The following is a 22502-nucleotide window of genomic DNA, read 5'->3' as shown; positions in this document are numbered from 1 at the left end:
TATATATTTAGGTAATAACATCTGAACGCATCGTAAGTTATACGTCTTTCCTTACTCTAAAGCTTAGCAACCTCGAAATACACAAAGTTAAAATAAGAATACAAGATCTGCCTCTATTCACTTGATCGTGCTTCGAGCTTTTATTCTCAGCAATCACCGTATACTTAATACGAAGTCCACACAGCGTTTTTTTTAGAGTGGCAGGCAAATATACCCGTGAATAGTTACCCGGAACAATTCTGTGGAACAGAGAAAAGGGATTGGAACAAAGGGAAACCGCTGAAGCGCCGCGCAGCAGGGCACGCCAGGATGCATCGGGAGCTCCAGCGAGGCGAGACTAGGCGACCGCCCTTGGGGCAGTGCTTCCCGACAAGGGCGTAGAAAAACGGGCGACGTCCGAGTCGGTCTGGGCGCTCGTAAATCGCCCACAATTACAAGCCGGTCAGCCGCGAGAGGACTGTCTCCGAGTGTGCGCCACGGCCTCACTTTCTCTCTCCCTGCGATACATCGCAGGCGAGCAGCGCTGCAACCACGTTGCAACGTACGAACAGTTGTGAGCGCGGCGTGGGGCCCACGACTCGTCGAGCATCCCGAAAACAGCGCTCAAATGTTGGAAAGAAAGTGGAGAAGAAATAGAATAGAATGAAGCGCGGCGTAGATGCGCTAGCCGAGGAGAGCGGCACTCGTATCTGGTCTGGGCACTCGCGCGGCTCTAGTCGCCTCTGGGATGCCACCCCTTTGTCTTTTTTTTTTCCTCGTTCTGTTTTTTTTTTTTGTTCTTCAGAGGCAGTCATGTCCTTCTTCAGACCTGCGGCTTCGTAAGAGCAAACATCGCTGCCGCCGTCAACAGTGTCCGACGTGACGCTGCTTGGGAGACGGATGCGACGCACGAGAAATAGATGGACGATGGCGCACAACAAGGGCGACTCCCACGAAAGTGGGGGAAAAGAAAAGCGACCGAACGAGAACGAGTAGAATGCGTGCATCGAAGTTTCGTCCTTGGTTGCATTGGGTGCTAGCTTTTTTTTTTTATGGAACACCTCTCCAAACGTTCCGAAAACGTAGCTGCCGGCCTGTGTTTGCTCGGCCTAGTTGCCCATCGAGGGCTATGCAGACAAAACCGCATTGAAGCACGGCAAGCCAAGCCGGATCGGTCGACGACGGCTGTTATCGCCTCTCCGCAGAAGCTCTGGCTTGTTCGACGCGCGGAAAGAATTTGTATATATCGTGTGACCGTGAATCCATCGCGTCGAATCCTGAAGTTCCGGATGGTACGCAGAGCATTGACGAGAGTAGCTTTATTGTGGTGTCATTGTTGGCATGGTGCCAGTACGTTATTACGATGCGTGATTAGTTCTTGGATTTATGAGCTGGACAGGCCTTATCCTTCAGTTCATGGTAATCTGGACCACCAGTTGACGCCCAAACTCTAAAAATTAGTGCCGTTTGAACATGTTTTTCAAGACTATACTGTAATTCTCGAACTCCATGCCAGAGCCTAGCAACCTGACAAAGTCAGACTCAATGCCCTCTGTGAGGCCTGTAAGGTACCTTGAAATAAATAAATACATAAAAATCAGTATCAAATAAATAAATAAATAAATAAATAAACACAGTCTATACCGGTGGCACTGCTGGCTGAAGAGAGCTTTCTCCTCTCCTCCAGTCTGTGTTAAGTACTGCGCCCAACTTCTATCTTCCATAATGGGTTTTCCTCGGGCATACAACGCGGGAAAAGTAATTCATGCAACTAGTACACAAGAGTGACTTCTGAGTCACTTCTCCCGAGTACGCGTTCACGTATTTTAATGTCAACCACGGCGCACCCACTTGCTCACCTTTACGTCATTGCACGTGCGTGCATTTTGTTCAGGGGTCATCGATCGTTTTTTTCAATTCACAGATATGCAGGGGAATAACGTTAATATCGACGAGAGCCTGACAGCAATTATTTGAACGCTAGCTGTGCTGTTTTAGCGAGCGTTGTGAATACGCCGAACTAAAAGCTGCATTTTTTGGAGGACGGCATGTCGTTTTTCTAATCGTATGGCGCCCAAACCTCTCTGCACACGGATCACCTATTTTTAACTAGTTTAGTGCGCGAACGTTTTCAGGAACATGCAAGTTACGCAAACACAGACTACCAAAAAAAGTATGTAGTTTTGCAGCGCTTTTAAGGCGCCGCATGGCATACACGTGGACAGGCTCTGCGTATACATAAAAAGGATGTGCTTCCGGAAATTGCTACCTGGAAGTAACTTCCGTTAGAGGGCAGTGGCAATGGTAGCAGTATACCATCAGCAAAACGGGAAAAGCTTCCCGAAGGAGGCCTCGTTTACAAATTGAGATGAGGTAGGAATGGTTAGACGTAAACTGATAATTATACCATTCTCATCGCGGCACTTTTGAAGTTCTTTTACCTCCTCGGCGTGGTTTTAATTTCTGCTTCCCAATAAACTTACGGTGAACATGATATTTTCAAGTACATCTGGATACCACCTCTACTCCAGCTATAAACTAGCTATGATTAATGGAAGCAAATTCGGAAAGCTCATTTTTTAGGCACTACCTTAACGACAACCACGAAATAATGAAATCAAGGAACGCATATGAGACGTTATTTGCACTGTTTCAAGCTTACTGCAGTAATTGTGGTATATATTGGAAGAAAGTAAAGGGATGGAAAGACAACTCACCGCCGGCAGGTAAAGAACTTTCAACTTTCATATTATGCACCCGAAGCTCTTGGGAAATGAACTACGATGGCAGTCAGAGCCTTAACTACTTTATCTTTATGTGCATGAAAACCTGGGAATATTAGGCCATTGGGGGGGGGGGGGGTTTAAGCGTAAGCAGGTTGAAGAGAGCCTCTAAGATATGTTCGGTTAGATACGATTCCCGCCACAAAAAGGCAATAATGCGTGTACAAGCATAAAATATACAAATAAAACAAATACGGTGCCTCCCGCTGTGTAGACATTACTTTTTTTTTATTCTTTCTTCGAATCGTTAAGCCGAGTCGCACAAGGTGATCGCTTCTCGAGGAGGCAACAAAAAAGGGCTTCGCTATTTATAGCCTCTTAAGATGACAGGCTTCGTTAACAGGCATGCTGTACGCTGATCATTGTGTTCGTGAATGCGGTAACCAATGCAGGTAGTCTCTTTCTGACTACATAGTTCCGTATTTCGGCGCCAAACATAACACCATAACGCATCTGGCTATACTGCCTTCTTTCTTTTTTTTCGCTCGCCGCACTCGTTAAACCTCATGAACGGCCAGTTGATATTCACTTACACGCATTAACTCTGTTACCATAGACACTGCTCCTTTTCGTTACAGCCCGTGAGCCCGGAGGCGACAGCCAACAAAGAACGTTGATGCAGTAAACACCGTTTAGACGAGACCCACGCAGAATATACCGTAGTGCATATAACAATTTAGTTTCTTTTGGCTTGTCGCTCTGTTTGGCGCGCAATGTGATAGGATACGTTTATTATGCATAACGCGCAGCTTAGGTAGGCAAGATAGACGAGGGACTCTCAGAAATGCATATATGTATCTATTGATATCGCGCGGGTAATGCATCTTAGCGAGAACACGTTGTTCAGGTTGTTTTTACATAAACATGAGCTAAAGGAAACCGATAAGGGAAAACCGACAATAGTGTAGTGAGAACTACAAAGACAAAGTATACGTCGTGATAACTTATGTTACTACTTTAGTATGCATAAAGCAAACAGCGACACCAGCTGCCATTCACGAAGCTAAACGAGGATTTAAATGAACAGAAAACGAGATCCTAGGACTGGTTACCACGAGCATGGATTCGGCTTGTACATGGCTATTTGCCCATATACTTCAAAAAACACAGGAAGAAAAAAATGTAGAAGTGAAGAGATGTACGAGCGCCACTGTGAATAAAATTCACGTAGTGGTAAAATATGAAAGACAAAACTAGTTATGTTGTTATCAACTTTTTTATAAATGTAGCAAAGTATACTTACTACGGAGGAACTTCTGTAGATTCTCTGAACGATCGTCTGCAGGTGAATTGGTATTTTTTGCTTCCCGCCAGACCCGAATCTATCATATTGCACTCAGCGCTAGATTTACGTCTTCACTGCGCGCTGCCTGTGCCTTTGGTTGATACAAAAGGGAGGCCTTCTCACTTTAGCACAACATCGTTCCTTTGCTTCTTTCCCGGAGCGCCGGAACAAGCGAAACACAAGACTGCTGGAAAGCAGTGTGCGCAGCGTGGCTTCGCGCCACCAGCACCAGCGGGCGCGGACGGTTATAGATCGGCGGTTGTCGTGCCTCTTCTTTGCAGGACCCTTTTCGCGTCCCGCAGGCGGAGGCAGCGCCTCAACGCGAACCCGGCAAAGCGGCTGCCACAATGACGCTGCGCAATAGCTGAAGCCAGCGGTGGTATCGTCGCTTCAGCTCAGGATACTCACAACCCTTCTCCCCGCTAGCTCCTCTCTCGCTGTGCAGAGCACGCCGACGTGACGCCATGACACTGCAACAGCAGGGAGTCCTTCAAAACAGGCGCCTTCCCAGCAAAATAAAGCTACTGGCCACAAAACACGGGGACAATGGCGATGCCGCGCCTGCTGCGAAGAGAAGCGCGCCTTGCGTTCAGTCTCGCCAAGCTCAGCTGTTAAAATATCCTTCCCTAGCCCTTGCAAGAAGGATCCTTTGGTTTAGCCATAATTTTTTTTATGTCACTATGTTCTGACATTTGAGTGGTGGCCCGCAAGATGATGAAAAGGCGCTGTTAAAATATGCGCCTCTTTTGTCTACTTTTTAAAAAGGCGCTCTGTTTAAAGTTCGAAACTAACTTTTTCTGTGTTTTTTAAGGGAAAACACCGGCACGCTCAGCAGTAACTGAACGTAGGCGTAAAATGTGTTCCTAAACAAAGCTCCTTTGCTCCTGGCTCTTCTCTAGGCTCCTATGCTTCTAATTTTTTTGTTGTAGTTGTTCTTCCCGTCATTGCAAATTTTAGCGCAACCTGGTAACCATTGAATGCGCTTAACGCATGCCTGCTCAAGCCTATTATTTCGACTTAGCGGTGTAATATGCGCTGTGTTTGGTGGGATTTGTTGAGGAGCACCGCTTTCTACACTTTTCATCGGTGAATCAGCGCTATCATTTTTTCATGAAGACAATGGCGCACGTTAGCGTGACTGAGCTGCTTCGAAGTTGATTAAACATGCAAACTGTTGTTATTTTTGGCTTTGGCGGAATAAGAAAGGGTTAGGACTACTACTAATCACTTAGTGCCTCACTAACAAACGTTTTGCGTCACCAGGGTGTGGTGTTCAACCAGTGTTCAACACGCCTTGTAATATTTGTGTGGTCTATTCACGAGTATACCTTCCAATATTCTTTCCTCGTTTGACAGTGCATGGAACAACGCTGTGTGTCTCCTTTTTGTTCCTCTTTGTTTCGCGTACTATGAAGCGTTGAAATTATGCTGCACCATTCAGCCCAACGTTCAACCTTATAGTGAACTTCTTTGATGTTTCATATACTAACAAGATTTTTTTCTTCTATCTTTTTCCTCCTTTCAAGAAACATCCGACTGACAAAATGTCCCCTATAGAGCGGTGGTTCGTCATCCTGCTCTCTCCCACTTTCAGCTCTGTCCTTGCGCATTAGTGTACGAATATAAAGAAAAACACGAAGTTTTCGCTAGATTTTCATGTTATGACTAGTAAAATATGTTCTTCATACAGTCATGTTATGCCATACCAAGTTTGGTATCGATACCATTATCGAAACGGCCAGGAGAGCTATAAGTCGCAGGTGGCCAGACAGATTAGATAGATAGATAGATAGATAGATAGATAGATAGATAGATAGATAGATAGATAGATAGATAGATAGATAGATAGATAGATAGATAGATAGATAGATAGATAGATAGATAGATAGATAGATAGATAGATAGATAGATAGATAGATAGATAGATAGATAGATAGATAGATAGATAGATAGATAGATAGATAGATAGATAGATAGATAGATAGATAGATAGATAGATAGATAGATAGATAGATAGATAGATAGATAGATAGATAGATAGATAGATAGATAGATAGATAGATACGCTCAAAGTCGTCGAAGTTCGCTAAGAAATGCTTCGCTTTTAAAAGCGAAGCTGGTTGATCTGAGGCGCTTGACGTGGTCTTCTCGGTAAATGTCTTTCATGGCGTAGACAGAGTAGAGTTCGACCACAGCTTGCTACAGGCCTTGTAAGATTTATCAAACTCCAGCGCCTGAACAAACATGAAAAGCTAGCTGCGGCACCCCCGATATAGAAGAGCGGGCCTTTAGTCGGTTGTATGTACTCAGCTTGCGCGGCGGTGGCTGCGCGGACTGTGCAGTAGGTGGTTGTGGCTGATAATCAACGGCGCGGAGGGTTTAGCAGTGCGCGATAATCAACAAGTCACAGGCTTTTTTAGCGGGCACTTTACGTTTTATCTTGAGCTTTAAGAGCTTTGCCCCTAAAAATAATACTTATAAATGAAAGATAGCTCGCAAAACGCACAATAATGGGCTGGAAGTCTGGAATTTGAAGAACTGATGCAATGAAGCCAAGGAAGGCCTAGAAAGAAAAGTAGGAACTTAAAGAAGAAGATAAGAAGAGGTGTAAAACATGGCAGCTTGCAAGCGTGTCGAATGCACAATCTTCACAGAACATGCACAGTACCTCCAGAACTCAGCTATTGAAGGCCATGCCAATCCAGCAGAGGTCTGGGGCCTTTGATGGTTCACTTTCTTGGGAATGTCCGCATGCTTTAAATTGTCCCTGAGCCTGTTTGCAGAACAGCTTAGAACACGAGAACCTTGGCGTTTTTAAGCTGATTTTGTCTATCGTGTATATTACAAATGCAAAAATGCATTGCATGATAGATGCGCTATACAGCAGTGAGCAAGATAGGACTACCTCTAGATGAGTTTCGTCACTGACACGCCGTATTCTACATTTCTCAGCGAACAAAGAAGGCCATATTGAGAACGTTAAATTACATCAAAGGACTGGCGCGAGCCTTGAAGTGCTCTTTGCAGATGGCTGCTCATAGAACAAAACACAAACTGGCAAGCTTAGGATACGAGAAACCCCGGTAAAACTCTTTTACACATATATTATTTTTTGTTTGTCGGAAACTTATTTTGTATTCCGTCCTATTTTGCATTGTACTTCGGAATTAGTGCCGAAAGAAACTACTTACGCATATCAGTCTCTGTACATAGCATTACTGTACGTGAATCTTCCGACTTGTACTGCGCCAAACATCTCATGGCCTATGTTCGTTGCCTATATGTTCATGGCTTATGTTTCTTTACCCATGTCCACGTTGCTTGCCATGTATTAGGGAGGCTCGGGTTCTCTTCAAGTGACAAAACGTCACTTTTCTCCCGAGCCTGCCCTCATCCTTGGGATGAAATAAAATTGAATTGAATTGAATTGAACTGTCGGCTTCGAACGCCAAGCATATGCGAAATGCGTATAAAACACTCCCGAGTTGCGAAGTTCGGTTATTGACGAGAGGGAAAGGTCACTTTTTTTTCTTTGTGCTCAGCTGCCTCCACGAATAAGCTTCAGTTGAATGATCTTTACGAACTTTGTGAATAGGTCCCTTCTTGCGTATATTTCTTGAATAGGTCCCTTCCACCACGCGGTAGAAAACGCATGATTGTTTCCTCTGAAATGTGTTGTTGAGCTAATTGGTCCATGGATAAATCATAGGATAGCGGCGAAAACAAGGGCGAGAGACGAGGCATTGTCCTTGCTGTGCGCTTGTCTTTAATGCCCCGTATCTTGTCCTCCTTTACAGGACGAGGTGACACACTTTTACTTGTTTCCTTCAGTGCACTACAAAAAAGAAAAAAAAAAGCACTCAAGTTTGTGCAATCATCAATAACCTATCGTGACAATCGCATGTTAGAGCTTATTGGTCCACCTGTAGCACTGCTCAGCTCCAAGACGCGAATGCGACTCCCACCCACTACACCTCAATTCGATGGCGGTGAAAAAAAATAATAAAAAAGGAAAGAAAATGCTCGGATACTCTGAAATAAGTACACGTTCAAGATGTGACTAAAACATTTTTGATCTTTACGTCCTAAAAGCACGCTATGTTTTGCAATAGACTGTCTGCCACGGTGGATCAGGAACTAAGGGGCTCTGCTGCTGGCCTGAAGGTCGCGGGTTCGACCCCGGCTGCAGCGGTCACATTTAGGTGGCGGCGATGTCGTTAAGGCCCGTGCGTCGTGCGATGTCAGCTTACGTTAAATGAACACCAAACAGCGAAACAATATATATATATATATATATATATATATATATATATATATATATATATATATATATATATATATATATATATATATATATATATATATATATATATATATATATATATATATATATATACAATGCTGAAAACTCCACTCTTACGATGACAGGATGCTTGCTAAGGGAGAAAACACGCAAAAATAAAACGTGGGTAGAGACGACACTGTGAGATTTCCGTACCAAAAACATAAAAACTAACTGCGACGTGCCTTATTACCACAAAATTGGAAGCTCAACCAACCCTCCACTTCCACTTTTTTTTGGCATAACACAATGACATTATCGTTGGAGGGGTGAGCCACACAAGTACCACGTACGATAACAGTTTATTGTGACCAGCACGCGTTCTTGAGACAACTGCGAAACTAAACGGTTAATCAATGTTTCCTCACATGCTATTAATAAACATCTCATGGCGCGCAGAATCACCCATACATCCACGTCAGTTCGTGTATTCTAGTCGGTCAAGAATTTCGTTGTGCTATCCTAATACTGATCACCACAAGCTTTCAAAAGTGCCTAGGAGCGAAAGGCCAACAATGGTGAATCGCTTCGGGCGAGAAAAGGGGGGAGGAGGTGGAGGAGAGTGATTTTAAAACTTTTGTGCTTGCGTCAACCGAACAAACGCTTCTTTGTTCGTAAAAAAACTTGTTCTACAGCCCTGTTCGCGTCCACAAATTTCTCTCTCACTCGTTCACATATTCAATCCACAAGATATCACCCGGAAAAAGCGTGTTCGCGGGCAGTTCTCAAAATAGCGCGAGTTGAACAAAGCGCAGTGTTACGAGAGATGGAGAGAGAAAAATGCTTTTTTGTTTTGTTTTATTTGGGGGGGGGGGAGGCATAATTTATTTCCGAGGTCGGAGGCTTGGCAAGCCCATCGAGAGGCTCTCCCTGCACTCTCTGCAAAAGCGTCCCGTCTAGTATAACACAGTGAGATGCGCTCGCGTGGCTTTCTCATCTCCATTGCGCGTTCGTCGAACCGTGCTACACGGCGGCGCAACATGCTGCGAGTGCAACAAAATGTGCACGCAACTGACACACGTTTTGCGAATCCTTTCTATGGCGCACCACCCGCTTCGCTGCAGCCTGCTCGAGCGAATGCGGGGCCGTATGTGGGCTGCACAAGTTGGCTCGGGCAGCCCTTTCGTGACCGCGATGCGACTGAACAACTACAATAGCGGCTCGCAAAGATTCCCGGGATAAACGGGAAAAAAATAGATACGGATAGAGAAAGCTCGTCCACCCGTTTCCGAAAAGCTCGCTGACTCTGCAGGCCACTTTGAAGCTATCCGCTTCGTATTACTGCGGCGTTTCTGGGCGCTTTCAAAGGGAAGAACTTGGTCTGAATGGATAGAGCTAAGGAAGGGTTCTTGAACCCGATCTGATAGCCCGGTACGTCTCGGCTTGCGCATCATTGTAAGATGCGGAGTACGCGTTCGAAGGCTCTCATGTAACAGTCTTTTTTTATCATTTCATTTAGGTTTGTTTCAGTTGTGCTAATGGGATTCTTTAGCTATATGGTACAGCCATATAGGCGTGTGCGCAAGGGTCAAGGAGACAGCTGGCTGCCCCCTCTCCCCCCCACACACACGTTAACGAAAGACGCAAATTTTGTCTCGTACTGTTTGTCGAATATGTCCTGTCTGTCTTTCTAAGTGCATGGTTATGGCTACTTAGGCTTTCGGCGGTATAATGGCCGTCAAGAACCTCAGGGGTTGCATTTTACCATATCTTCGTTTCCTCTCGTTCATGCTGGAAAGTCAGAAACCAAATGCAATCCATTGCGAGCCATCGCTTCATTTCAATTCATTTTGCCATCTGTGGTCAAACGTGTATGTCGCATTCGACCATCATCCGGGGGGGTGCGTGGGGGAATGGTGCTGCGGTGGAACTTTGCTCCCACTGCCCCACCGCGGTGGTCTAGTGGCTAAGGTACTCGGCTGCTGACCCGCTGGTTGCGGGTTCGAATCCCGGCTGTGGCGGCTGCATTTCCGATGGAGGCGGAAATGTTGTAGGCCCGTGTGCTCAGATTTGGGTTCACGTTAGAGAACCCCAGGTGGTTAAAATTTCCGGAGTCCTCAACTACGGCGTCTCTCATAATCATATGGTGGTTTTGGGACGTTAAACCCTCCATATCAATCAACTTTGCTCCCACTAATGCGCAACCCTGCGCCCGCCTATGAGCGCGACTGTTCTCAGATGGACGATGCACGTGCCCCACGAGTCCTGCCCTGCCCCGCCTCACAAACACATATGCCTGCGCGAGTGACTTCACATCATATGTGTAGACTATATCGTCTGCACTATAGCACCAACTTTTTGTGCAAGCGTATGTATACGTAATCTCGACTCCCGTTATCAGCTGCCGGTGCCGCAAGCGTAGGGGCTGCGAGATTGGTTACGTCACAACTGATGGAGAGTGATACAATGGACATATCGATGCGGCTGCTCGAACGCTTTCTTCGTCATGCGTTCAACCCAACCTGCAGTTCACCACCAAATATGGCTTTCCACAGCAACGGACAAAAATAAATCATGACTTGTACTCACATGCTAGCCCGCATGTTCATGCAGACACTGCGGAATCAGGGTGTTGATGAAGTATATATAAACATCCTGGGAGAAATCTACAGGGGATCAACTGCTACCATAGTGCTTCATAAAGAAAGCAACAGAATACCAATCAAGAAGGGTGTAAGGCAGGGCGACACAATCTACCCAATGCTATTTACCACGTGTTTACGGGAGGTTTTCAGAAGCCTAGACTGGGAACAGTTAGGGGTAAGAGTTAATGGAGAGTACCTTAGTAACCTGCGCTTCGCCGATGACATTGCATTGCTGAGTAACTCAGGGGACGAATTGTAACTCATGATTACGGAGTTAGACAAGGAGAGCAGTAAGGTGGGTCTTAAAATTAATCTGCAAAAAAAAACGAAAGTAATGTACAACAACCTCGGAAAAGAGCAGTGCTTCGGGATAGGTAATAGTGCACTTCAAGTTGTAAAAGACTATGTCTACTTAGGGCAAATAATAACCGCGGAGCCGAACCATGAGATAGAAGTAACTAGAAGAATACGAATGGGGTGGAGCACATTTGGCAAGCACTCTCAAATTATGACAGGTAGATTGCCACTATCCCTCAAGAGGAAGGTATATAACAGCTCTATCTTGCCGGTACTTAGCTACGGAGCAGAAACATGGAGGCTTACAAAGAGGGGTCAGCTTAATTTGAGGACTACGCAGCGCGCAATGAAAAGAAAAATGGTAGGTGTAACCTTAAGAGACAAGAAAAGAGCAGAGTGGATTAGGGAATAAACGGTGATTAAGGATATCATAGTTGAAATCAAGAAGACGAAATGGACATGGGCCGGGCATGTAGCGCGTAGACAGGATAACCGCTGGTTATTAAGGGTAACTAACCGGACTCCCAGAAAAGGCAAGCGGGTATGGGGAGACAGAAGGTTAGGTGGGCAGATGAGATTAAGAAGTTTGCGGGTATAAATTGTCAGCAGCAAGCACAGGACCGGGTTAACTGGCAGAACATGGGAGAGGCCTTTGTCCTGCAATGGACGTAGTCAGGCTGCTGCTGCTGCAGATGATGATGATCATGATGATGATGATGATGATGCTAGCCCACGCCCTTTCGATGGGGCAGAGTTGTTAGTGCTGCCACATTTATTCAAGTACGTCCCTAGTACGCGTGTTTCATAAAAACTTTTGACGTAGAAAGTGCCCGCGTGACCGCGATAATCCTTTTGCGCCCATTGGTGGAGCAGTTAAAGTAATTTAATCCTGTTTATCTCGACATTGAGGCGTTATCGAAACATTAACTCATACATCGTCACCAACAACCTCACCTTCTTTGTACACTTCTTTGTCAATGGCAATGAAAAAGTGTTCAGTTCAATAAGTATTTTCAAGAATAACCTTTCAATACGCTGTAAGGAAGAATTAGCCAAGATGAGGATGAAAAGCCATATAGACACAAAGGTGCATTTCCTACACTTCACATGGGAAAGGGCATCATGTGACGTTTCAGTGGCTGTCAAGTCACTGCGGCGTCATTTGGAACGAACATGCCCATACTGCCGCGTGGGCAGCTCTTGAAGGAACACGAGAAGAAGCCATACCACTTTCGCGGACCAATGCAGCCAGTAATCTTCCACGACTTGCGCATGAAGTGACGTTTTCACTATGGTTCCCACCAAGCAACGAGACGAATCGTCAACACCGCCTGTCCTCTTTCATGTCTCTCAGCATGCCCACTGGACTCGACCGTAGAAAAGCCAGCCTTCTTCATCGCTTATGGCTAGGAGTGGCATTTACAAAATCTTTATCCTTCGTCATAGGAATGGCCGACAAAGCTCTCTGCGATGCCTGTCGTTGCGAAGAGACGCTACACCACATCCTGTGCGACTGTTCGTTGTATAACATCCAGAGAAATTCACTGGCGTCCGTTTTTGCGTGCATCGGCAACAGCCAAATGTCTGTGGACACTATTTTGTCAAGTGCCCAAGAGAAGACATTACAACAGAAGGCGACAAAAGCTCTGTTGTAAATTCCTATGCGACACGGACTTGAACAAGTGGCTGTAACAGCAATGTCACACAACGCGAAAGACAAGACTGGACAATGACTGAGTGCGCGCGCGTGTGCTGCCTAATGCGCTGTGTTTATTTCTCTTCCCTCTCTGCTCTCTATCTTTCATCTCCCCCAACCTCCTCCAATGCGCAGGGTAGCAAACCGGCTGCCTATAGGCTGGTGAACCTCCCTGCCATTCTTTTCCTCCTATTTTCCTTCCTTCCTTCATACAAAAAAAAATAATTACTGCAGGCAATCTTTGACTTTCACTATGAGCACCGCAATGCTTGTGTCAGACAAGTGAGAGTAGTCCTAATTGTAAAATAAGGCAGCAAGCGTGAAAGCAGAGAACGTTTCTTCCACAGGACGTGTCACGCAGCAGACCACTGCAGTCACGCTGTGAAGATTTGCCTTACTACAACCTGGGCATGCCAAAATGAACCTTACGGTCTTGCAAATACAGCTCGTCTCCAGATGCGAGGCGCAGAGCTGCACGTTCAACAAACGGTACACGCGGGAGCAGTCCCCGGCGGTGCTATTAGCCTTGCTACCACGTTATCGTGACAGTCAAATATCGAGCGAAAACGACCGGAAGGCTTCCACATCACCCGATGGCGGGCACAATCGCCAGAACCCCAAGGCGCTAGTACAGTTTGTGCATTCGTTCGCGGTGAATGGACGAGCGGAAAGCAAATCCCTGTGTTCCACAGAAGCAAAAGGAGCAGAATCACCCTTTACACGCCTCGGGGCAGCACACGCTTTGCTTGCACTCCTAGCGGTGCAGATACGTGCGCTGTATTGATCAGCCAATTGCGCGGTACGTGTCCACCTTTTTTTTTTGTCTCTTAGCCCTAAGCCAAGAGGGCCCAGCAACACACGTACAGGGATCAGGGCTAGACGACTTGTTACTCGGCCCTGCTTACTTGACGGGCAGGCCGGTGTGGGCTCATGTTTCTTGCTAGTGATATTTTTTCTTATTCACAACGGTAATTCTATCTCGCGTAGCAAGCTATTGTGTGCTTGTCTTTCTTTGCCCTTTCTTCCAATTACAAGCGGGAACTATCTGCACGGTCCCTATAACTAAGAAAGAACGGTGCTTGGTGTTCCAAGAAAGGTGCGGTAATAAAAGACTCCTTTTGTGATCGCCTCGAGATAGACAGCTCTGGATGAAGCCAAGCTTGCAAGGACTATATCTTAAGTTACAGATACATCATCTACAGGCAGTTGCGGCATTCATATTTAAAAACAAGGACGCTGGGACACGATTTTCGTTGCTTATTAACTGCACGAAATCAGGTGCTTTTGACTTGAGGCGATCTAGGTTGAAGGTGATGATCGCTGAGCCGAGTGAGTCAGAAATGTAACTTAAGTCCCCCGGTGGGACGAGAGCTTGATTTTTACAGGTGTATATGACTAGAAAAAACGAAAAACTATTCGGCGGCAGTGTGACGAGCGGTCTTGATTGGCTGTCCTATCAGGTATACGTCATTTTCAGCGTCGCAAACAAGCACGCCCGCCATTCGTTGCGCTGTGAGTGACGTCGTCCGTCTCTTCACAGCCATGGCGCCGTGCAGCCGTGCGACAATTTCTCCTTAATCCTGTCACTTGAGTATGCCATGGACAAATCTAGATAAACACCGATAGTGAAGACGTGAGAGAGCCCGCATTCGCCGGGACAAAGGGACTGTCCGGGCACAAAAACAGGCCCGGGAGGCCGAGTGCCGGTAGCAACTACGTACCGACGATGCTGCAGTCTTCCAAGCCACGCTAAATCGCTGATGGGAATGCAAGAGCCGGTGGTGGGCGGATCCTGCAAACGACGCCACCAACCTAGCTCACAATGTCAAACGGCTGCAACAATGCCACGCCGAAGAATGAATGCGTGGTTCTTGAAGAAGGAAACAAGGCACATAATCTCTTTATTCGACACGGCGCAATGCCTACGCCGAACAAGAGGTGTTGCGGCATCAATGTGATTATTGCGGGAGCCAGTTCATCCGGCCGACCACCCGCTTTAAGCGGGAGTTTCTCCAGCGGCACTTTGGCTTCGACTGTGATGTCTGTGACCGCCTGTGTTTCGAAAACAACCACTGTGATTAACGCATTGCCAAACGAATTTAACCGCTTATTACACTACTCTATGGCCGGGATCATGCGATGCATCATGTGCTGAATGTGTAATAAACACTGTGGTAAATCCAAGCCAAACGTCTGTCTACTCTCATTAAAAAGCACGAACATGTAACCAATGATTTTGAAGACTTCAGTGCCACATCAGTTTAAACCGCTGCTAAACATCGGGGCCCCAAGTTTCAACTTTTTTGTGGTTAACCATTAGGACGTAGTGTGTGCTTGGGTGGTGTTTTTTTTTGTTCGTTTTCTCAATTTAATTTACCCGGAAAAGCTTACGAACAACAAGAAAAATGTACTGAACCACTCATGGCTATTTCCAGGTACACAACAGTGCGAATTTTTGAGTAAGCCTAATGATGAAATTTATCTGTTTAGTTTTATATTTAATGCTTTTGTTATTTATGTTATTAAGCAACGGAGATCAATCTCTCACTTTAAATCACGCGCGACAACTGCGAATGGAGTGATCCAAAAAATTATTCTTTTGAGGTGGACTTACTGACAGTTTGTTCATGACAAACATTGCATTCTACGCGTATACTTATGGAGTGGATATTCAAAACAGAAGGTGTTTTCTTTAGATGCACTGATATCTAAGGATTCTGCGAGCCCAAGTAACCTGGTGTTAATGTGCTGATGTATTGGTTGAAGCAGTAATGGAGAAAAAAAATGACCTCGTTAATAGTTCGTTTTTTGTAAGCGTTTTGCTCCTTACCTGTAAGCTTTATATCCATTAAAAGCTTTTATAGAATAATAGAATCAATTACTAGGCTATAGTTGCTTTGTAATGCATAATTTTACTGGTCTAAGCACCCACCTACGAAGACGAAGAGGAAGGACAACAGGACAAGCGCTCGCTAGAGCAACTAATAAATTTACTGCACTAGGAAGCAAATACATACAAGTAACTGACCGTTCGACGCATACTTTTCAAAACAAAGCTAAAACGTGAAAATTGTGTGTTAACTATGGCGATAAGGTATAAATAAATGCAATCAAGAAAAACAAACTTCTTATGCAACAACACTGAAGGCTGACTGGCACTCTGGTCTTCTCGTTTCTTTTTATGGAAAGCTTGAGCCATTTTGATTGCACGGGGCCATTCAGTACAAACGCACATTGAATTGAAAGGGTTGAGAGCCAAGGCTACGGCATTTTTCCTGGCCCCATCACCATCGCCTTGCAACACTGCCTTAAGAGAGACCATGGGAGTTAGGTTCCATTTTAGTTCTTCCACTCGCCTCGCTGGTTGCGCGACATTTGCTGCTACCACCAAGGAAGCTAGATTTTTCATCTGCTGCCACCTTGAGGAAAGGACCGCTTGGACGTCATTTCGATAGAGACGTTCATTCGTTTCTCTTTTTTCTGTTCCTGCACCCCTGGTTTTTATCCTCTAACCCCTCATTCAAACACTCTTTTAATCCAAACAGAACACAGGAATGTCTCTCTCCTCGACTCCCGGTTGGCTGCCGTTGAAGGTGCTCGGCACGGAGTGCTTCCTGCTCGGATCTTCCTCGAAGAACCACCACCTCTCGTCGCCGGTCAACTTCCTTCACTCCGGTTTCTGGAACGTTCGACGTCTGGCGTCGACGAGCCGTGGGAACGCACCTCCCGGGTATGTACCTTCAACGCTGGGCTGACACGCCATCATTATATTTGGCCCGTGTATTAATGCCGCCGCTTCCGATGGTTTCGTTTGCATTCAGCGGAGCGCAAGTGCACCTTCCACCAGTGTTGAAGATTGGGCGAGTTGGTTCGTCGTACTTGAACTGGTATAGCGTATTACGGGGAAGAAGACGGTGATATCGTCTTCTTGTTCCTCTTGTGTCGGTCTGCTCGGCCGTTTCTTCTTCCCCGTAATGCGCTATACCAGTTCAAGCACCTTCCACCCTTGCAGCCGGACTCGGCTCTTGTCTCCAGAAAGGTGCCACCACTAAGCCCCTTGGCGACGTGGATCTTCGCGTCCTTTATGACCGACAGACAGCCGCCGTTCCACCAATTCAGTGACACCGCTTCCGTCATGGCATGAACTGACCGTCAGTGGGGAGGGTAACAATATGAAGGTACCAAGTTCGAATCCAACAATGGGTGTCGTATTGTGCAACGATTTAAAACTGTGCCGCCCGCTTCCCATCAGGCTTCAGCCCGGCATATGAAACAGCGATATCACCGTCAGGCTTCATTCGACCAGAAGTGCACCTCATGGCACCCGTAATCAGCAAAAAATCTGAGCTCACATCACCAGTGTTGAAACACGTATCCCTGATGCCTTTGAACGAGAAGTATACGCCCATTACGTACATATTTGTACTGTCTGATCAACCACTCTGCAGTTTTCGTCTGGCGCAATGTTCATCCCAGCGAAAGATATTACTTTCAGTTTGAAGACAGGCCACCGAACGTCATCGACGACTGCAGAACTTGCTGCTCTTCGTGCTACACTTCATGTAGTAAACCGCGAACAGCCTTAACGTCGGTCAGCCTTACGTTATTAGAAAGGAGCTCTGCAATCTTTACAATCATCTCTGTGGCACGGACCATACAAACAGCTCGTTTTTCAGGTTTGGTGTCAGCTTCATACTGCGTTTGAAAAAGAACACCGTGTCACATTTCAGTAGCTGCCAAGTCAGTGCGGCGTGGTAGGCAATGAACACGCTCACAATGCAGCTTGATCAGCGTTTCAAGACGACATGCCTGGAACAATACCGCTATCAAGTACCGACGTTGCTGGCCAACTTCGAGTGGCCGCTCTGAAAATCCCCCTCTCCATTGAAAATACAGCTATACTGCGCAATAAACTCCACAACATCCCAAACACCTCATGTCATAAACGGTCAAATATAGAGAGGCATAATTTCGGCGTAGTACAGTGGGCGTCTCTACACACGCCTGCTGGACTACGCCGAAATGATGTCATCCTTCTTTCATTTTGTATTAAAATGGCTGGAGACCCCTTCTGTTACAACTGTGGTAGCAAGGGGACACTACTGCACATCTTCTGCGACTATCCTCGCTACAATGCACCGAGAAAATCAGTTGCAGTCGCGGTAGCTCGCATACATCGCTGACCGAAGACGGCGGAAACCATTATGGATTGTCGCCCAGAGAGGTCACCGCAAGTGAAGACGACGAAAGGAGTCCTCAGCTTTTTGAAAACAACGGGCTTGGACCGGTGGTTATAGATTAATAGTGTTGAGATTACAGTGACGTGCGACTTTGAGTGCGCGTGCTCTCCTCTCTCTTCCTCCATCTTTCAATTTGCCTTTTCCCGTTCCCCAGTGTAGGGTAGCATACCGGTCGTTCTGGACTGGTTAACATCCCTGCCTTCTCATTTTCTCCTGTTCCTTCCTTTGTTAATAAGCTGTAGTGGGCACCCTCCAGTCATCACCATAAATACGTGCGTTCCGCTCATCACGTCTGGCAGCATTGTGCAATTTCCCTACAGTACCACATTTTCACTGCTGTTCTAATTCTGATATGTGAAACGAAGAAAACATAAATAAAAGAAAATAACATTAAATGACCTAAAGCACTCGGCACATCCACGCAGGCCCCCAATATCAACATACCAAATATAGAAGCAAATATATTGCATTATAAAAGGATCGCACAGTGCTGCCAAACCGGATGTGCGCACCTGTCAATCGTGACGAGACTGATGACTGGACGGAACACACTATAGCATTGCTAATGCTTGGGCCACGCTTCCCGCTGTTCGCGTTTCGTTTGACGCCCATAGCACATATTTTGCTGTAGATAACGTTCGCCCAAGGAAGCTGTATAAGAAGACGCAGGAATGCACCGACACACCAGCCTTCAACAGTATACGTGTGGTGAAATCAGCAGCGCGTGCGCGGCACGCACGAACCCGAAGGAAGATTCACAGCTGCGTTTTACTGCTGCGTCGTCGCCACACGAAAGATCCAATACAGGCAGCCAAGGCGGCGGTTTCTTATCCCCCACGTTAAGCTCGCCGAAACCGCGTGTGCATGCCGCTGCGCTGATTGCGATGACCCTGGCCAGAGTCGTAAACGAGTGACGACCTGCTTACAGATTGCAACTCGCCGCCGCACGCAATCTTCGGGGGCAAACTGAAACCGGCCGGCCTGCTCTTGTTTTTAGCTTTTAGTTTTACGAAATCGGTCTAAAACCGGCCCGCCTAGGCCGACTCACCTATACACTACCGCAGTACACGATAACGAGTAGCCACAAGAGGCAGCTCTTTATCGAAGACAGATTGTGTGTCACGTTGAATACAAGCACTCCCAAACAAAGTCGCTTTTGTGCGTTTGAATCGCCTGATCGCATTCTTTTTATTTTTATTTTGTTTATTTTAGGTGGCGGGGGAGAGGATATGTAGCAATATACTCAGAAATGTTCTGGTCGCAGGTGATTCACGTTTCCCGCCCGTGTGCTTCTCCCCTCTGTTAACCTTAAGTAAACAACAAGGACTATATATGATTTACTCAGACACTTTTATTCACGGCACTTCTAGCAACACGTTACCGAGTTCAATTAAAAACGATTATCCAAAGTAAGCGTTACGTTTGTTACATTACTTGTATCACCCATTTTGTATTCTCACAAGTTTGTTTATTGCAACAATTTTCTTGATGTTTGCATATATTGTTCATTGTATTGTTCCCACCTTCCTGGTCTTTAGTTACCACTGCATTTTCTTAATAAATAAAATAGAATGAAGCGTTACGTGGTTTGCCTTACACAACACATAACTGAAGGTCCCGCCGTGGTGGTCCTGTGGCTAAAGTATTCGGTGGCTGACCCGCAGGGCGCGGGATGCGAGTCCCGGCTGCGGCTGCTGCATTTTAGATGGAGGCGAAATTCTGTAGGCCCGTTTGTTCAAATTTGGACGCACGTTGAAGAACCATAGGTGGTCTAAAATTTCGGAGTCCTCCACTACGATGTCTTTCATAATCATATGGTGGTTTCGGGAAGTTTAACCCCACATATAAATGAATACTTAACTGAAACAGCAGCTCAAAGGTTTCCTTCACTCAAGATGGCTCGAAGGCGAAAGCAGCATGAGCCATGGCTTCACGTGCTGAGCACACGGTCTTGCTTTTCTTCTCTTGAGGTCACGAGCATAGAGTTAGCTAAAATTATCTAGAGGAGAGTCTGGCGCTGCGATCGTGCGCGACCATAGAAATAATGGGTAGTACACGGACTTCTATAATCTTTGTACCTAGCTGCGGGCCTCGAATCGCACTTGTGGCTTCGTTTATTTCTGTGTTTCGGTTTCGTTTGCAGGCAAGAATGAACCCCTTTGAGCATCGTGACGCAATTTCAGATGGTAAGCCTAAGAGGTTAAGAGTGAAGTACGATTGCTGAACATTTGGTGATTTTTGTTTTGTAATAAAGCAGCTGCGAGCCACGTGAAGCCGACCGGAGCCGAAAGTACGAAGATTAGACAAATCCGCGCACTTCCCATCATTCCCAGTCTCGCCGAAGCGCTGCGCATTTGCTCCCATAGACACTAGCGCCAGAGTTCCCTTCAGTGTATTGACAGGGAACTCTGTGGTTTCGAGCTGTCCGGTTTAGTTCGCCGCCCAAAGGAGAGCGCTAGGACGGCAACGCCACATGACACTCAGCCAAAGTTTGTCACGTCACGACAACGTCATCACGTGATTATGATTTTTCGCATCGCTCATTCCCCGCGACGGTCAAGTTTACCGTTTGATATGAGGTATCGAAAGCCTTTAAAAGAATTTTCAACCACAGTTAACCTGTCGTAATGATGGTCTAATAAAGATAATTTATTAATTTGCACTCGACACGTATTGCGTTTGCGTTAGCAACATATAAAACTCAGAAGCAATATAAAATAACACCAACGGAGTTTTTTCACAAAGACAACCAGTTCAGTTGGACGAATGTCTTCTATCATCATCATTTATTTATTGCCAATGAAACTAGAATAAAGCCAGTTCAGCAGCCTGTAAAATGGCAAATACTATGCACAATTTTGTCAAATAGTAAATTTTTATAATCACGATTTTCTCGATATACATTAGAGTGTTTTAACGATACGGAACTAACTGTTCGTTTAGTTTCGCAATACGAGCCACTGACTGCAGTGACAGGGGCACATTGAGTTTCTTGCTCCGTTCTCCGCATGTCTAGTTTTTACAACTGCGTTCAAACGATTTAAAATGACTCTAATAAACCACTAAGTAGCATTAAAAAGCGACAGAACCTGGCCTCTATTAGGCTTGATACACGCGGAATAGAGCTCCTCGAGGACAGTACCGAAAGTAATGTAGATGAGCCTAGCAAGTCGACAGCAGACACCGAGTTTAGTGATTCGTGTGAATATTTTGCAAAGGCAAAGTGAGTAAAACAGCTCGCTTGTTGCAACTGCTGCTGCCAAAGCGATTCAGTGCATGTGTCTCTATAAAAATGAAGCTCCGCTAAATCTTTTGGACTCACCATTGAAATGCAGGTCACTTCCGTCTGCGCGCTCCTCTTCTGCAAAAAGAAAAAGAACATAGAAATAAACAGGTATAGACTTTTGAAACACCAGCACAACATTGTAACAAGAAAACTTGTACGAACTAGAAGCCCATGAGTCACACCAGAGCCATCTTTCTTATCACGGGTTAGAAACTCACTGGTTAATTTATGCATTCGCCAAATACCCCTGTCACTCGTGCCAACTGAAATGCACTCGCAGCGAGTGCACTGCGATCACAAAGTGTCACTTTCGCAGCGCGCTGCTACACGAGAAAGCGAAGAGTATTTTCAAAATTATGACAATGGCAATTAGTGGATTAGTAGCGCAACAAGTATTTCTTATTTTCGAGCTCATGTCAGCACCGGAACGCGTTGTCTTCGTGGTAATAGCGTCTGTGTGACAGGCCATCACGAATAACTAGAAAACGACAGACCTACACATCTGCGAGTGTGCAAGGAAGTAAACAAAGCCACCCATAATGAAACGAAGAATCACATTGTCGTCATGGTACGTTAAACCTCAACAAGTAATATTATCATTATTATGAGCATTATTGGCACTACTACTACTACTACTACTACTACTACTACTACTACTACTACTACTACCACTACTACTACTACTACTTTAGCGACACGGCTCTTCGTTCATCTATAGATCTCGTTTGACGTGATAACGCTCAAAATTAAGTGGTCAATGCAGGCCTAAAACAAAGCTCCCACTGCTCAAAGCAGGTTATAACAAACGAAAAATGTATCTACAATGCAATTAAATGAAGTGACCTGAGTTTGATCGCAATAATCACCTTTTGCTAAAACATATCGTACACATGCATGCGGCTGACATAGGCGCAGCGCCATATAGAAGGCGCCGCCATCTCGCCAACCACTCAATTGATTGCTCCTCCTGCCACTGTTACTAACTCGTGCGGGGCACAGCGCCACTAGC

The 22502-nt window shown here is 45.8% G+C and overlaps 1 protein-coding gene across 3 annotated transcripts in view; it reads right to left on the bottom strand.

Moving 5' to 3' along the window:
• LOC119183490 (irregular chiasm C-roughest protein) overlaps positions 1–22502 on the bottom strand; it is a 662802-nt gene that overhangs the window by 472983 nt on the left and 167317 nt on the right. For all 3 annotated transcript variants that reach the window (XM_075892228.1, XM_075892231.1, XM_075892229.1), the window contains one exon: positions 21530–21568. The gene's annotated coding sequence lies outside the window, so the exon portion shown is untranslated. The remainder of the gene's footprint in view (positions 1–21529; positions 21569–22502) is intronic.

This window comes from Rhipicephalus microplus, chromosome 4, assembly GCF_043290135.1.
Source record: "Rhipicephalus microplus isolate Deutch F79 chromosome 4, USDA_Rmic, whole genome shotgun sequence".
NCBI classification, from domain to species: domain Eukaryota; kingdom Metazoa; phylum Arthropoda; class Arachnida; order Ixodida; family Ixodidae; genus Rhipicephalus; species Rhipicephalus microplus.
Note: the sequence above shows the minus strand (reverse complement) of the source record. Positions and strands in the feature narration are given on the sequence as shown.